The 18110-nt window shown below is 44.8% G+C and overlaps 1 pseudogene; it reads left to right on the top strand.

Annotated features, from left to right (window-relative positions):
* Window positions 1–5728: 5728 nt before the first annotated feature.
* On the top strand, window positions 5729–13815 carry LOC136518608 (tropinone reductase-like 3; annotated as a pseudogene).
* The last annotated feature ends 4295 nt before the right edge of the window (window positions 13816–18110 follow it).

Raw genomic sequence — 18110 nt, 5'->3', positions numbered from 1 at the left:
ATCCACACAAGTCCACACATATAACATAAAGGTAAACTTGTTTTAGTGTATGCATATCAAAATTTTCACTAACCCAAAATGATGTGCAATGCAGATAATGACATGGCATGTTTTAGTATTTAAAACACCTGAGATGTTACAACCACGAATGGTGTCGCACTGAGGCGTGGCCATGCACCACGGCAGGTTTCGCCATGGTGACACTAACACCGGTGAAAACATCTAGCCCAGCGCTACCATCACTACCTAGACTCCATGCCTAGAGTTCTGATAACATTCTCGAGGTCCTAGATGTACCTGTTCTACTCCCAAACAAGCCAACCACGGACACAGCATCAACACTACGTCTGCCAGTGGCGGCCATGGGCTCGGGCGAGCATCAGCCCTAACCGACTCAACCATCTACCCTAGGAGCAGGAGGGCCACACCAGAGACATGTAGTATGGCCTAGATGAAGTCACAAGGCACGGCAAGGCGGTTGGCCATGTGCATAGGGTTGCTCTGGTTCACGGCAAGCGTGACGACAACATTCTCGGTGACTCACTGCACCCCTAGTGACACTGTTACACAGGAGGGGCAACCAAGTCAAGGAGACGCAAATGCACCTCTCAATTGAGACAAATGGGGCAAGGAACGACGCCCTAGCCGAGCACCCACCTCGACGACCATGGCAAACCGCCACGGGGAAAATGCTCCGTAGTACCTCACTGGAGGATGACGGCTCATTGGGACAACTCCAATCGTGAGATAACTACCAGAGCTAGTTGGGTTCACGGTTAATTGGACGAAGGTGGACTATGCATGGCCAATTAGATGGATGACTCAGCTCGGTCTTATGGTGGTCAGCGATGGGGAAAAACTCAAATTGACGCCCCGACATCATACGGCTGCAGTAGTGGCATGCCCAATTATGAGGATGAGGCTAGGCTCTATGGTTTGGCCTTCGCGTAGCTTGGTCGGTCAGCTCGACGCCATTCAAGGCGACATGATGGGGAGCGTGGCATGGTGCAGCCACTAAATGGGAAAGGACACGGTGAGATGGAAGATGGCTCCAAGTGCGCGTATGAGTCTGGCACGACGACATGCAACCGCAGCGCCAAGACTCGTAAGACGACGACGGCCAGGACACGTGATGTCACAGCAGGCACGCGTAGCAGCGGCAGTGACGACACGACGCAAGTGACGTGAGCACAAGCGAGGTGACGACGGTAGCGGACCAACCAGGGCATCAGGCCCATGGCGACAACGGCGGTGGCAGAGCGACTAGGTGGACACGACGACGGCCGACGGAGCAAGGCCGGCAACGACGCAACATGGGCATCCCAAGGGCACCAGTAGCAACGTTGACAGGAGCGCACGCCATGGCAGTGGGAGGAGCAGACGCACGCCCCGAGCAGCCGGCCACCGTGGCCAGCCGGGCACGGCCAGGCACACGGGTGTGCAACCGGCGCGCCGACAACAGCACAGGGCAGTGGTGACTGCATCCATGCAATGAAACTGGCTAGAAACGTCATGCGCACGACTTTTAAAGTGTTCCAAAAATCAAACTCGATGATTCAAATGCCAAACCAGTTTTTCTATACTCAAGAGAGTATGTTAAACTACTGAAACAAGACCTAATACCACACCATTACTTAACCCAAATCTCCTACAAAAATTGCTGAACTTAGCTTCGTCAAAGCGTTTTCTGACTTAGGAAATTTGACCAAGTCACGATCGGATTTGAGTCAAATTTGATTTCCAAGCTATTCGATACGCTAGCTAGGGAATTCCGTTCTTGACCGCAAGTATTTCACCGCCACCTACAAAGTTCGTACTACAAATTTTATTAAAGTTTTGTATATGCGTTCTATAGCATTTTCGTTTAATAAAAATTTGTCTAGAACCCTAAGTGATATAACACGACATGAAATAATATTCGTTTCGCGTTTCCGATGAACGTTTCAAGTTATGTACATTGCTTTACAACCTATATTACACACATTTACACACAAATATGATGCTCATGCAGTGTTTTAGCAAAAGGTTGTACAGCGTAACACTGAGGGTGTCATAGTAGATCACTAGTGTCTTGGACCTCTAACAAGCAAAATAGTGTTGCCTTGCCCACTGCCGAGGCAGAGTACATTGCCATGGGTGCTTACTGTGCATAAATTCTTTATATGAAGCAAACTCTTCTAGACTATGGTGTAGTTCTTGAAAAGGTACCCCTTTGTGTGACAATGAGAGCGTGGTAAAACTTGCTAATAACCCAGTTCAACACTCTCGCACCAAGCACATAGATATCCGTCATCACTTTGTTAGAGATCATGTTGGTAAGAATGATATTTCACTAGAAGGTGTGAGGACGGAAGATCAATTGGTGGATATCTTCACAAAACTGTTGGATGAGGCTACGTTTTGAGGGTTGAGGAATGAGCTCAATGTGCTTGACCTAAGTAACTTCACTAAAAGATGAGCTTGTGTTGACCCTTGCATTGCATTGTAATATAAAACATGTTTAATTTTTATTAATGCACTTAGGGCTTGTCTAACATAGTTTAGATAACCGTCGAAAAGCATGTGAAGAAGCTTAATCTTGGATCAAACTTGACAAGCATCTAGATTTACTTTCTTGTATTGCATTGCATATGCATGTGTGTTGCTTTGTCATTTCTTTTCGGTTAAGTTTTGAGCATCCGCTGTGTTCATCCACAAATAGGGAGAGCATTTGAAGCTCCTAATGGTTGAAATCCCTATTGTGTGGCCACATGATGTCTCCTTGCACTTTTTGTTGCTTATTTTCATAAAAATAATTATAGCCAAAGGCAAAATACCTTGAAAATATTGAGGGTTTGAGAGAGGTATCTCATATCAGTCCCAATTGGTGTTTATTTGGCTCTTGTTGAAGTTGGGACTCGATTGGGAGAAAGCGCCGCGAAGAAAGAAGGAGAAACAACTGCTGGAAGGCGACTAGACGCAGGACCAGCTGGTCTCACCGATGGTAGCGTACGGTCAGTACACTAGGGAACCGACACATGAATAGTGTTCCCTTGGCGTCTGGTGTGAAGTTGAAGCCACGTCCGATCGTCTCGAGGTGGAACTCAGGAACTGACTGGACTCTGCCCTGCATCTGGTTATGAGAAAATGGATGCGTCCAATCGCTGCGAGGGGCTTTCTGGAGCTCTCTGTACTCGATTGGACTTTGTGGCATCCACGTCTAATCATTTCTCCAGGTGCGTCCGATCGTCACAGTAAAGGCACAGTGACCTTCAAAATTCCAACTGACTCCTGGGGCCCGCACTACTCCTTCCTATTACGACAACCAACCCCTGTGCCCACTCTCCTCTATCAAGTGGGATCGGACCGCAGCCGCCACCTTTCCTTCCTAAATTGGAACCGTCGTGCTCGTGTCCCATTTTGTATGCTGCAACCGCGCCCACTAACCCTAACCGCCGTGATTGTACTCCTCCGGCTATCGTGCCACTGCACCACCACGCGCTCCCTCGCGCCGCGCCCGTGCTTTGCCTCACCCACGCCGCGTCTGCGCCTCCCCTGGCCACGCTCACGCACGTCGCCACTGCTCGCGCTCCCTCTGTCAAGATGGCCGCCGTCCTCGACCCCAGCGACTCCGAGCTCCCTTCCTCGGCGTCCAGCGGCTCTTCCATGGCTTTTCCTTGGCCGTTGCTCTCGCTTCCAAGGTAAGTACTTTTAAGGTCATCAAGGTGTTCGCCTAAATTCCCTAACAGAACCAGCACTTTGATTAATTGTTTTTCTGGCCCATTTTCCTTGCAGCGACTTTGCTGATCCCTTGTGGTGCCCCTGCGTCAGTGTCTTATCCCTTCACAGGAATTCTCCATGATCTAAGGTAGCAAGCCATCGCTTTCACTCTCTTATCTCTATATTCTTGCTTCAAATAGGAATCTCGCTTCCCTAGTAATATATGTTGCTTATGAGTATATCATCTATCTCTATGTGTTCAGCGAGTCGGATTGTGGGGCAGTTTTGGTCAGTTTGTCAATGGCAGAGAAACTCGGGCCAAGCCCGCGAGTATGGATTGAGGCCAGCCTCAACGAGTGTCAGCGTCAGTGGTTTTCAGTGCTAGGGGGAGTTAGTGGCAGTTGTTTTCAGTTGATCTCTCAGATGATGGGTAGTTGATCTTGTCAGTGGTTCTCTGAGTCAGGGGGAATACTTGCTTGATTGCTTGATCAGTGGCAGTTGATCTCTTGCACTGGCAGTATGGCTCGTTGCAAGAATGTCGGAGGTGATCCTGGCGATGACGATAGACGGTCGCCCTGTCTCACAGAAAAGGAAAAGGCGAAGGGCAAAATAAAGGTGATGACTAAGAAGAAGCGCAAGCTCGCTGATCGAGACTCAGAGATTGCCGCATCAGTGGCAGCAGTAGCCGAGTGTGCCGAGAGAGGTGGCAGAGCTAGCGGTGTTCGTATTGGTGATCAGTTGACACCAGCTCAAAGGGCAGCAGTGGAGGAGGCAGAGATACAGCATGGTAGTCCTCGTGGCACTATCATGCTAGGTCAGAAAATGCACCAGAGGACACTCATGTGGAGGAGACAGAGGAGACAAAGCAGCCCCAGGAGGAGGCAGAGCAGCTGCAAGAGCAGCCACTACGATGTTCAGGTCGGGTTCGTGCTCAGGTGACACCTAGGAGGGGCAAAGGCGTGCTTCTCGTCCACCTCCCAGACCACGAGGTCCGTCGTAAGTGACTCACTTGGACTTGAGGGCAGCCACATCTCGGCAAGTTCAGCAGCTTCGATTTGTGGAGTTCGAGGAGTGGTTTTCACCTCGGCGGGACGACAGAGCTTTAGAGGATTTCTACACAGTGTTACATGAGGATTTCTATGGCACCTCCTACCTCGCATCCTTCCGCGGCCATGGGCGAGCGCCGCCCCTGTCTTGTGCGCGCGAGTTCCGTCTCGGGCCGCAGACAGAGCGCGGGCGAGCTCCGCCCCCGATTCACGCGTCAGCACAGACCGGGAGAGTCCGTTCCCCAGCTCGCACGGCAACCTCTGTCTCGCGCGCATGTCTCCTTGACACGCCAGCCACCGTAGCTTGCCTCACCGTTCAAGTCGCTGGAGCCCGGAGCCACCACACAGGCCGCTGGAGCCGCTCGCGATGCATGGTGCCTCTGCGGGAGGCTTGGATCCATGTGCCTCTCCACACGTCATTCAACTGGATTAGCATGCTACAGAGGGAGAAGGAGAACTACACAAGATATCAACGTAATAGAGATGTGGTGATCTCCTGCATGATTTGCTTGCCACATATAATCGTTCTCAGTTTTTAATGCATGTTGATGTTCATTAAATATCATTGTCCATAGAAACTGGTATAGAAAACTATGCATTGGAGGTGTTGAGTCTAAAATTAAATATATTTTTCTAGGAAACTGTTATAAAAATTCTCCATGAGACTGCCCTAAGTAAAAAAAAGAAAAAGCTAAACTACTAGTAATAAATAGAAGATCACCTATATATTTTTAAAAGACCGAGGTAAGTAATCTGTTGGTGATTCTCTGGCTACTCTCTTTTATCACGCCGGTAAATGGAGGTCTCGGCGTCTCGCACCGCTTCTCCTCCTCTTAGCTTATCCTTCGTTGACACGTGGCTGCGGACCCCTCACCGCCTTTCCTCCATCGCCCAAGGCCGCGTCCTCTCGCCCCCACTGTCGGTCTAGCTTGTTGTTGTGAACTATGATGGCTTTGCCGCTTTGGGCAACGCAGCACCACGCACGGCCGCACCGCCTTTCCTCCATCGCCCTAGGCCGCGTCCTCTCGCCTCCACTCTCTGTGAACTAGTATGATGGCTTTGCCGCTTTGGGCAACGTACGCAGCCCACGCACGGCGGCCTAGGAGCTACTCGCAACAAACTTCTACTCCCGTGCACGGCCAAGGAGTAATACTGTGCGGGCACCGCTGTACCAGGCTATACCACCACCAGCCATTCGGCCACCAGCAGCAAAGGGCCGGCGTGCTTTAGAGTTGAGATTGAGACTCGAGAGAGGAGAGCGACCTTGAAGCTTGCTTGGCCTGCGCGGTGGTGGTGATGGATGTCAAATGCCGGCGTCTGGAGGGGAAGGTGGCCGTGGTGACGGCGTCCACGCAGGGGATCGGCCTCGCCATCGCCGAGCGCCTCGGTCTGGAGGGCGCCGCCGTCGTCATCTCCTCCCGCAAGCAGGTCCAGCTGTCGTTTCTTTGATCACCCTTCTTGGTTGCTTGCTGTCCTCTCTTGGGATTTTCCGTACTGCTCTTTCTGATTGGGGGGCTTTTCTGTGGATCGATTGGCGGCGTTGCAGAAGAACGTGGACGAGGCGGTGGAGGGGCTTCGGGCCAAGGGGATCACAGTGGTGGGCGCCGTCTGCCACGTGTCTGACGCACAGCAGCGCAAGAGCCTCTTCGAGACCGCTTCCTCGGACAAATAGGAACAACCAAACGAGATCTCAGACAAGGTTGGAACTGGACTTGTTTGGCTGTCCTCGGACAAATAGGAACAACCAAACGAGATCTCAGATGGGTTACATTACATTACATTGTCAGTTTCCTCTTGTTTTTTTTTTTCTCGAACACAGTTTCCTCTTGTTGCTGAGCGATCCCATCAGGCCTCCCTGCATTCAACGTTTTGCTGGAGGAGCCTAGAATTAAGTTTGGAGTAGATGTGCATCAGGAACTCCTGTCAACTCTCTGTTTTTTTCCCCTACAAGGAACTGTCTCTGTTGCTCACCCGACATTAACTGCCTGCCCCCGTTGGTTTCTCTTTTGGGGGCGAAATTGGGATTGGTTTGCCACCTGGTATTTCTAGCTGCTTGCTTAATCCATTTCTGGGTGCAGTGGCATTGTCTGAACTAGGAAACATGGATTAATGGATGGTAAAACGCAGGCACTGATAGATGCAGCTTTAAATTAGGTAATAATAGTGAAATCTATTTGCGCAGAAGTGCAAATAATGGCACTAGAGCTAGAATTGTTTTTTTATGAAATGAAGAACTAAGACAACCTCAGTTATACAAATGTCATCTACTGGAGATTCACTGATGAGTATAACACTTTTTATTAGTTGAGACAATAGCTTTCCAACACAACTGTAGCATATATTTACCATGTGAAAGTCTCAGGCCAAAAGATCATGTGTTATTTCTCTTTTTATCTGTTCATGTTCATCTGGAAACAATGATCGAGGTTGATGGCCACCTGAACTTACATTTATTTCATTGATACTTCGACACACAGGAGTCATACCTGCTTGTCTTATTTGTTTGCATCTAAAGTGTACCTTTTTCAAATCACTTGTTTCGTTGAGCATGCATGTTTTTTGAGGAATTTTCATTGAGCATGTTGTATAATGTTTTAGTTTCTGTTCATGTCTTAGATAGCGCGTCAGGCATCTGAGGATGTGACAGATTCTTATAGTAGTAATCAACTGGTTATATTGTTGCAGAACTTTGGGCACATTGATATTCTTGTCTCCAATGCTGCTGCAAATCCTACTGTAATTGGCATACTTCAAATGAAAGAGGCTGTTCTCGATTAGCTGTGGGACATTAACGTCAAGGCTTCTATTCTTCTTCTTCAGGTGAGCAAATTCTTCCACCTACTTGACATTCTCTACAAATAAAGGTGACATCATTCTCTTCCTCTATCGAATGTTTTTCAGGATGCTGCTCCCCACCTACGGAAGGGGTCATCTGTGATTCTTATTTCTTCGATTGCTGGTTACAATCCAGAGCAGGGATTGACAATGTATGGTGTTACAAAGACTGCTCTCTTTGGTCTGACAAAGGTATATGCTTATCTGTTTTTGTTTTTGTTTTGTTTTTTTTGGCGGGGGCGTTTTTCTTTGTTTGCTGTCTCTGATGTACTCGTGCAATGCGCTAACGAAATGACAAGGCCTGCCGGCGAGGTGCTTTGCTAGGATGCTTTGTATGCATGCTGTGTGCGTGCACAGGAAGCTTAGGAAGAAGACAAGGAGATAGGAGATGGAGTTTGATCAGGCTTAATTAAGATTAAATGAGTTGAGTTGGACTAGAAACTATTTGGACAAGGAATAAATTAGAGCTCAATTTGAGAACTAGTTTTCAAAATGGTTTTGATATATTTTTTTGAACTCGCATGATTTATTTGTTTGAATGTTTGGATGTTACATGGGTCTACTTTTGTGTCGTCTCCTTGGATCACATCCTAATGGATTTATGGCTCATGGTTGCCACTGCCATATACATGCTTTCACAAGCACACCTCTGTCCACAGTGGCACTCGCAGCTACATCTACATTATCGTCCCATGTGCATTGACAATCGTGTTGCACCTCTTGTGCACCACTTGTCTGCACCTCATGTTTATCAAGCTATTCGAGTTCTTCATTGTCGACATCGTGCGCCTCCTGGATTGCTCGCTTTCGGGTAGGAGTGTCCGCTCCCACACTTCTTCTTCATCATCTAGCACATCCTCATTGCCAGCATCACTGTCTCTTCTCTACATACCTTCTATCCCCATCGTTCTGCGCACCGCAACTATTGTCAAGTTCCTTAGACACTGACATATAGTTGGCTCTCTACCTAGTACATCCTTTATTAGCAACAGTAGTGTGTGTCTTCGACGCATTCTCGGGTCCGGCAACCCCGACGCATGCTTCGTCCATGGCAGCTTGACTTTATCGACCCTTCTGTTCCTGTGTTTGTCTACTTCGACTGCTTCACCGTCTTTTGTCTACGTCCTCAATGACCCTAGGATCACCTCCTTCCATGACGATTACCTTGACGTGTCTCTTGTTATAAACGACGTATAGGAATATGAAGTAAAGAATCAAGCCACAGAGGAGACACACGATTTAACGTGGAAAACCCCTCCGATGTGAAGGGGAAAAACTACGGGCACCAGCCAGCAACAATCTCACTATCTCAAGAGTTTTGGGTTACACGCCTATGGCGGCTTACAAGAGAATCAAGTCTCTACGAAACCCTAGCAAGGGTGTATATACCGTACCGCTCCGGCCCAAGCCTCCGGCGACGGGCCTCCGCTTCGCTCCGTCAGAAGCCTGGCCTATATCCTGGAGTAAATTTGGAACAACTCCAACAAACTCCACCTTGAGACAAATTCATCTTGTATCATAAATCAACCCTTCATCCTGAACATAACAAAGATAGAAAACCACTGGTGCCAACAATAGTCTCTTGGACTATCCAATTAAACCAACTAAGCTTGAGCACAACTCAAACTTAGCAACAGGAACAGGCTTTGTCATCATATCAGCAGGATTATCATGAGTACTAATCTTGCATACCTTCAGCTTACCTTCTTCAATCACATCACGCACAAAATGATACTTGATATCTATGTGCTTAGTTCTCTCATGGAACATCTGATCTTTAGTGAGGTAAATTGCACTTTGACTGTCACAGTGCAAACTTATGCAAGATTCAACTCCACAAAGCTCAGCGTACAAACCTTTCAGCCAAATTAATTCTTTGCACGCTTCACAAATAGCCATATATTCTGCTTCAGTAGTAGACAAAGCAACAACTGACTGTAAAGTAGCCCTCCAACTCACAGCACAACTGCCAACAGTAAACACATAACCTGTAAGTGATCTTCGCCTGTCCAGATCAGCAGCATAATCAGAATCCACATAGCCAATAAGACCCTTATCAGTTCTTCCAAACTTTAAACAGGAATCTGCTGTGCCTCTGAGGTATCTGAAAATCCACTGAACTGCCCTCCAATGTTCTTTGCCAGGATTAGACATATATCTACTAACAAGACTCATAGCATATGACAAATCTGGACGAGAGCAAACCATGGCATACATCAAAGACCCCACAGCACTAGAATAAGGAACCCTTGACATGTATTCAATCTCTGCATCTGTACTAGGACACTGAGCAGCTGACAACTTAAAGTGAGGTGCAATAGAGGTACTAACAGCCTTAGCATTTTGCATGTTGAAACGCTGAAGAACTTTCTTGATATAATTTTGTTGACTAAGAAATAGCAAATCAGATTTTCTGTCTCTACTAATTTCCATACCAAGAATTTTCTTAGCACTACCAAGATCTTTCATATCAAAACCACTACTCAATAGCTTCTTTAACTTAGTGATTTCAATCTTACTCTTGGCAGCAATCAGCATATCATCAACATATAACAGCAAATATATAGGTGATCCATTAACATGCTTGATGTAAACACAACTATCATACTTAGATCTTTTAAAACTGTGTGCTAACATAAATGAATCAAACCTCTTGTTCCACTGACGAGGGGACTGTTTCAAACCATACAAGGATCTCTTCAACTTGCACACATATTTTTCCTTGCCAGGCACTATGAACCCTTCTGGTTGGTCCATGTATATGTCCTCCTCAAGCTCTCCATGCAAAAACGCAGTCTTCACATCTAACTGCTCAAGCTCAAGATCATGTGAAGCAACAATACTAAGGAAAGTACGAATTGAACTGTGTTTTACCACTGGAGAGAACACATCATTGTAGTCAACACCCGGAATTTGACTGTAGCCTTTAGCAACTAACCTTGCCTTATACTTTGGAGGCTCGCTTGGAGATAAACCCTCCTTTCTCTTGAAGATCCATTTACAGCTGATGGTCTTCTTATTCTTAGGCAAAGGTACAATCTCCCATGTACTGTTCTTCTCAAGAGACTGCATCTCCTCATGCATAGCAGAAATCCAATTCTCAGTATCACCACAACGAATAGCTTCTTTATAGGTTGCTGGCTCATGAACATTCTCCACCTGTTCAGCACAACTCAAAGCATAGTAAGACAAATTACACTCTTCAATAAGACGCTTAGGAGGGTGATGCCTAACAATGCCTTCCGATCTGCAATAATCATTAAATTCACGCAAACAAAATTCTCTACCATTATCAGTACGAAGCAATTTTACCTTCCTTTTAGTTTGCCTTTCTATCATTACTTTTCAGTCCTTAAAAGCAACAAAAGTATCATCTTTCTGTTTCAGAAAATAAGGCCAAACCCTTCTAGAGTAATCATCAATAATTGTAAGCATGTAACGAGCACCACCAAGTAAGGACTTACGGGAAGGACCCCATAAATCAGCATGAACATAATCAAGAGTACCTTTAGTGGTGTGAACAGAAGTGTTGAAATGTACCCTTTTATGCTTCCCGAAAATACAATGCTCACAAAACTTTATTTTACTCGAAGTGCAGCCATCCAGTAGGTTTCTCCTCATCAATTCTGCCATACCATGGTGACTCATATGTCCCAAACGCATATGCCAAAGGTTAGTTTTACTAGGTTCATCATTAGTAACAGCAGCAATAGCGGAATCAGAACCAGGTAAAGTACACCCTCTAAGGACATATAACTTTGCAGAATTAAGATCACCTTTCAAGCAAACAAGAGAACCTTTTGATACCTTCAGAACGCCATCTGAACCGGAATATTTGTAACCTTCTGCATTAAGCGTGCTCAATGAGATAAGATTTCTGGACATCCCTGGTATATACCTGACGTTTTTCAGCGTGCGTGTCATGCCATCATCAGTCTTGATCTGAACTGATCCAATCCCCATAATGTCACACGGGTTATCATCTCCCATCCGCACAACATCCCCTTTCTGCACAGACTTATACGAGCTAAACCAATTTCTGTTAGTGCAAATATGAAATGAACATGCGGAATCGAGAATCCATTCATCATGACCAGCAACACAACCAGCAAATACTACCAGACAATCTCCAGAATCATCATCAGACATAGCAGCAGCAACAGAGACCTTACCAGCTGACTTTTGTTTCCTCTTCTCCTTATTCTGTACTTTTCTGCAATCCTCAACATTATGATTTGTCAGCTTGCAATAAACACAGAACTTTTTATTACCATGCGGCTTGGACTTTGAACGGCCTCTCCTTTCGTAGTTCTTTCTACCATCATTGCCATCATTGGAGGATCTGTTTTCAGTTCTGCCTCTCACATGCAAAGCATCGCCCTTGGAGGACGACGTCCCGTCATTCTGCACCATGCCTCTCATCTTCTCCCTAGACTGGAGAGCCTCATAAACTTCCTTTAGGGTTAGTTCATCACGGCTCAAAAGTATGGTGTCACGAAAATTTGCATACGAATTTGGCAAAGAACATAGCAGCAAAAGACCTAAGTCCTCATCATCATACTTCACCTCCATCGACACTAGGTCGGCGACGATCTTCTTGAATTCAGCGATGTGGCTCATCACTGAATCCTCCTCCTTCATCTTCAGGGTGAACAGCTTCATCTTCATCTGCATCTTACTGGTTAGATCCTTGGACATACAGATCGATTCCAGTTTCAGCCATAGTTCTGCAGCAGTTTTCTCTTTCAGACACTCCTGTAAAATATCATTATGAAGATGCAACTGAATTAGGGCGAGCGCCTTCTGATCCTTGCGGATCTCTTCTGGAGTCCACTCGGCCTTCCTCTTTCCGAAACTATCCAGCGCCTCATCATAGTCATGAGTCTGCGCCAGAATCCCCCGCATCTTGACTTGCCATAGCGAGAACCGCGTGTCGTAGTTCAGCAGCGGAAGATCGAACTCCATCGACATCGTCATGAACCCTAACAGCAACCAAAGCTCCGGTACCACTTGTCCAAGCCTCCGGTACGCTCCGGTATGCTCCGGCCCAAGCCTCCGGCGACGGGCCTCCGCTTCGCTCTGTCAGAAGCCTGGCCTATATCCTGGAGTGAATTTGGAACAACTCCAACATCTCTGTCATCACCATGGCACCTCTTTTGCACCTGCGGCTTCATGTGTGACAGCCTCAACCTTGACAACCTAACCACGACTATGTCGACCACAACTATCTTCAACATGCCATCTTCGACCACGGCTACTTTTCCTTTATGCTCGGATACCTCGACATCAGCACAAACTACTATCATCTTGCATGAGCTACTTGCCAGTTTTCTTCTCTAGACATACCATATGCGATGCGTCGACCCTTCAAAATATGGGGGATGCTACATAGTTGGTTTGCACCCTGCAATCTCATCATCTAGACGCTTCTCGGCTATGACTGCAGAGGGATGTTAGTATATATCCTTGACGCCATAGTGGCATGACATAGTGTCATCAGATGCCAGCTAAGATGGCCAAACGCCATGTGTCATCTCTAACAAGCAGACCCAAATGCCACAGTGGCAAAACCACCTGGTTATTTGAACGGTGTTACATAATTTAAGGTTCACTATACTTTTTTTAGGTTGAGGGCTGAAGTAGACGACCTGTTATACATCATGAGGTTATATAGACTTTTTTTCAAAAAAAATAACAGTTTAGCATAAAATTTTAAGATAAACTGGCAAACTGATTTTTTAGATACTTTATTGCTGAGCTATTGATCTTCTTTTTTTCTGGACGCAACTGAGCTATTGATCTTCACCTTTTAGGCTCTTGCTGGTGAGATGGGACCCGATACTCGTGTTAACTGTATAGCCCCTGGTTTTGTTCCTACACGGTTTGCTAGTTTCTTCATAGATAATGAGACCATTGTAAGTGATTTCTCTATCTCTGCTTGCATAGTTTGTCTTCATATATGCTTAAGAGATTGGGTTCTGTGGAAGATATGGCGGCGGCGGCTGCATTCCTGGCATCTGACGATGCATCATTCATTACAGCTGAAACCATTGTTGTTGCTGGAGGGGTGCTGTCTAGATTGTAAATTTGGCTGAAGTCTATACTGACTTGTCAGATAATGTGTACTAACTACCGATTGCCACTAGGCCTGTGACATAGCAACTATACTGTAATAATCCACTCTGAAGCTACGGAAGTTGGCTACTGTTAGTTAAATTGGATTGCAGTGTGACTACTCCCTCTGTCATAAAACATAATAGATTTTTAGTTGTTCTAAGTCAAACCATCCTAAACTTAACCAAGTTTGTAGAAAAAATTAATAATCTTTACAATACCAAATGAGCTTCTTTAGATACATGATCAAATGCATTTTTATAATTTAACTGATGTTGTGGATTTTAATACTTTTTTCTACAAACTTGATCATGTTTCTAATAATTTGACTTAGGATAACTCAAAATATATCATACTACAAGGTGAAGTATAAAAGACATTGATGCGGGGAGTGGAGGCGATCTTCTCGCCTTAGGATCACGTAACTACGTGGGGGGTCATGTAGAAGAAAATAGGTAATTCAATTCTCACCTTGTAAGGATCCACACCTTAACTTATATAGCACCTAGGACATTTTAAGGCCCCCCTTTGAAACTCAGGAATTTCATAGAAATTGTAAAGTAATTCGACAGGAATCCATTCATTTTTTACATGAAAAACACAGACAGAAAAAGAACATTCCAAAGGGGGTCTAAACTAGAAACTAGACTCTTTACAAATTTGGACTCTCATTGTTGTCTATTTCTCATGGGTAATATTACAGAGCAACTGTGTTAAATCTGAAGCTTGGAACACATCCATGTTTAAGACAATCAAATAAGAGATATTTACCTGTATGACCCTAAAAAATACCTCTTCCTTGTATGTCCGATTTTTTTTGAACTTACCTATATGGCCCTTAAATGAAATTATCTTCCTTATATGTCCTTCCATCCTTTTTTGGAACTTGACTGTAGCATTCAGTTTTAAGAACAAAATCAGATACACACCATATGTGAGCTCAGGAAGTCAAATCTCACATATAGCTACAAATAAGGGTAATATCGAAAGGCTATGCTCAATATATAACGTACTTAGTATAAAGGATATAACCTTAAACAGCAAACAACGGAAAGACAACTCTGATCTTTGGGTGAAGAATCCAATTCCATAGGGACAACTGACTCGTTGATCACAAGCCTAATTCCTCCAAACTCTAGCAATCTAGTACCCATCCGGGATTATTTTCCAAATATGTGAAAAATAAAACAAGCGTAAGTACATGTCGTACTCAACAAATATAACATGGGGTTCATGAGGCTCAAAAGGCTGACACTGATTTAACTGCAATTAGCTTTTAATGAGTCATCTTTTAGCAATTGGGTGGCAACAAGTTTATTCACAAGCCCATATAAACACATGATCAGGTAAACATAAATAATGAATAACATAAACAATTAACCATTAATGAGCATCTTTATCATCCGTATAATCAGTGTCCATCATCTATTTCGTAAGGGTCTAAGGCCGCTCATGACTATGAGCACGGCTGATATACCAGTTTTACACTCTACAGAGGTTGTACACTTTTACTGTAAGTCGTGATTTACCCTTTCGCCTGAGGTCACGAACCTCTTAATCCACTACCAAGAAAGGTCGGCAGGGTTCACTATAAAGCCTTTCAAAAGTTCGTCTAACAAGTTAGGGCCACTAAGGTTTTCTCATCAATAAGCATGAACCTCCCTCCAAGGAGTGACTAACAAAATACCAAAAAACCAAAGTGCACCCTCTTGGTAGGCCGAGATCATACCTGTCGGAGCCCCTCTTGCGCCATAAAGGTAACCACTAACAAACTAGAAAATATCCTCATACTAAACTAAAGCCAGAGCCATGCAGCCCTCACAGTTGTATTGTAAGTCCCGGATATTTGCTTACAGATAAGTCCTTAGGCAGAGAAATCTAGAGCACCACAAAAATAGCCCAATGCTCTAGCCCCCTTGATTCCATGTTGCTAAAAAACATCTTTTAGTGTTTATTGCATATACCATTAGTCAAGTTACAAAATCATGGTTCCGGTTGAGCACTAGTATTATACTATCCAATGCAATACCACATAGGTGACAAGGAATCCAGGATATCAAACAGCTAAGAAAATTTGCTACGGTTGCCAAGGCAGACACATGCATATAATTAAAATGATATTAAGGTGAATAGGACAACAAGGATGATCCCATGCTATACTTGCCTTAAACTTAAATCCTTCTTCCAATCTAAATCTTTAAAGATCTGCTTCTTGATTCACCATGTATAGCTCATCGACGGGACATGATCATAGAACACCACACAAGCATCCATGCAATCATACACGAAGCAACCAATAGAACTAAATTAGAACAGTACATCAAACATATGAAATAGTAAGTAAAAAGGTTTTAAAGATGTTCTACATGTTACTATAAACACACAGACGCGAAAATCACTCTAATCGGAGCTACGGTGAAAAAGATACATATATCGATAGATTTATTTCAGAAAGAAACTATAGGCTTTATTTATTTTAATTATAAAACATATATAAGATACTTCAGAGATATATTTAAATTGTTTTAAGCCAAATTATATTTGTATTAGAAAACTAATATAAGATTTAATCTTATTTTATTTATAAAAGACAGAGGTAAAAAGTCTTAGTTGCTTTTAATTGAAAAAGTAGCTTCAAATAGATTAATCAAATTACTATTTTATTCAAAAGCTTTAAACATGCTAAACAATGTTACTAACACGTAGATTACGTCGTTACGAACCTAACGCAACTTGAACGGGTCAAATCAGAGTTAAAACAGAGAAACTACGCATAAAATAAGATCAATGGCAATTCTGTAAATATTTTAAAATCGATTCCGTATTAAAAATAATTAAAAACCGAATTAGAACAGTCCTGTGGACCGGGCGTCATTTTTAGGAAAACACAGGGGTCAAAACATAAAAACTAGGGGCACATTTTTAATTACTTTTGAACTACTCAGGACGGCGGGTTGATTTCTAGAAAATATGCGGTCTCTTTAGCAAAATGTCCGCGCAGTCAGCGCGGTCACTGGCGTGGCGCACACGTGGTGACAGGTGGCGGTCTCTGAGTGGCTGGTCTACGGTGAACCGCTGATGTGGCCTGCTGACGCGGATGGTGCGCTTGGTCTATACTGTGCTATGCACCGGAGACGAACCGGTACGCAACGATCTAATCCGAGCCGTCGGTGGAGAGATGGACGGCTGCGGGCTTACGAGGAGAGATGGTCGCCGGGGCGGCGCTCTGGCACGGTGGCGCGCCATGGCCGGAGAGCAGAGGACCTCGCCGGCGTTCGTCGTTCTCGACATCCCAGATATTATCGATCAAAAAGAAGAGAAAGAGGAAGAAACGACAAACTCACCAAGGGCTTTTCGAAGTTGAAGACGGGACCGTGACGTCAGGCAGCGTGGCAGGGCGGGCGGCGAGCTTCGGTGAAGATTCGGCAATACGGCGCGAGCGAGCTAAAGTGAGAAAAAGAGAGAGAAGGGGCTCGATGGCTTCGCAAGCTTGACACGAATCTTGGGATTGGCTTACGGTGGCAGCGGAGCGGCTAGGCGAGCATAGCGGCGGCGAGCTCCTTCACGGCGAGATCTGGATGGCGGTGTTAGGGCATAGGGTGGCGTTGCGGCTTGGTTAAAGGTTAGGTGGGAGCGGAGCAGTGCTGGCTTGATATTTAAGAGGCTAGCGGCCGTGGGGCGCACGCTACGACACGTTAAAGGGGCGGAGACGGACTCTCGGCGATGGAAGAAAGGAAAGGGGAGGGAGGAGTCATCCCGAGCTAGGAGACGACGCCTAACAGATGGGGACCCATGTGTCAGGGAGAGAGAAGGTGGGGCCAGCAGTTAGGGAGAGAGGGAGGAAAGAGGGGCGGGCGCTGCCATTGGCTGCGGCTTTGGCTCGGCTGAGCTGCGGCCTTTGGGCCTTGCGGAGCTGAGCGGGCCGACACAGTGGAGAAAGGGAGAGATGGGTCGCGGGCAAGAGAGAGAGGGAGAGTTTTCCTCTTCTTATTTCAAAAACCAATTTTAAATATGAACTAAATCTAGTTTGAATATGGTTTAAAATACACTTTTCAATTTAAATAAAAATGAACAATTTTGATAAGTTTTTCAAAAATAAATTTTATAAATTTTTTTAAATTATTTTATTTTCAAATTTTCTTTTCTTTTATTTCAAAGCTATTTTCAAATTCATTTCCAAAAGTAATTTAAACCATTTTGAATCTTGATTCAAACCACTAAAGCTATAAATCAAGTGTACCAGCATGTATGCACAACCAAGTTGCTACTCCTTATGATGTATTTTAATATAATGAAAAACATTCTTTTTCCTACATTTCATGAGCACAAAATACAAAATTAAATCAATTTATATCTTTTTTGAAAAGAGCAATTTTTAGGATGTTACATTAATGGTGTTAAGTTAAGGGTAAAATG

Source organism: Miscanthus floridulus, chromosome 17, assembly GCF_019320115.1.
Source record: "Miscanthus floridulus cultivar M001 chromosome 17, ASM1932011v1, whole genome shotgun sequence".
Classification (NCBI taxonomy): domain Eukaryota; kingdom Viridiplantae; phylum Streptophyta; class Magnoliopsida; order Poales; family Poaceae; genus Miscanthus; species Miscanthus floridulus.
This window is presented reverse-complemented; position numbering and strand designations above follow the sequence as displayed.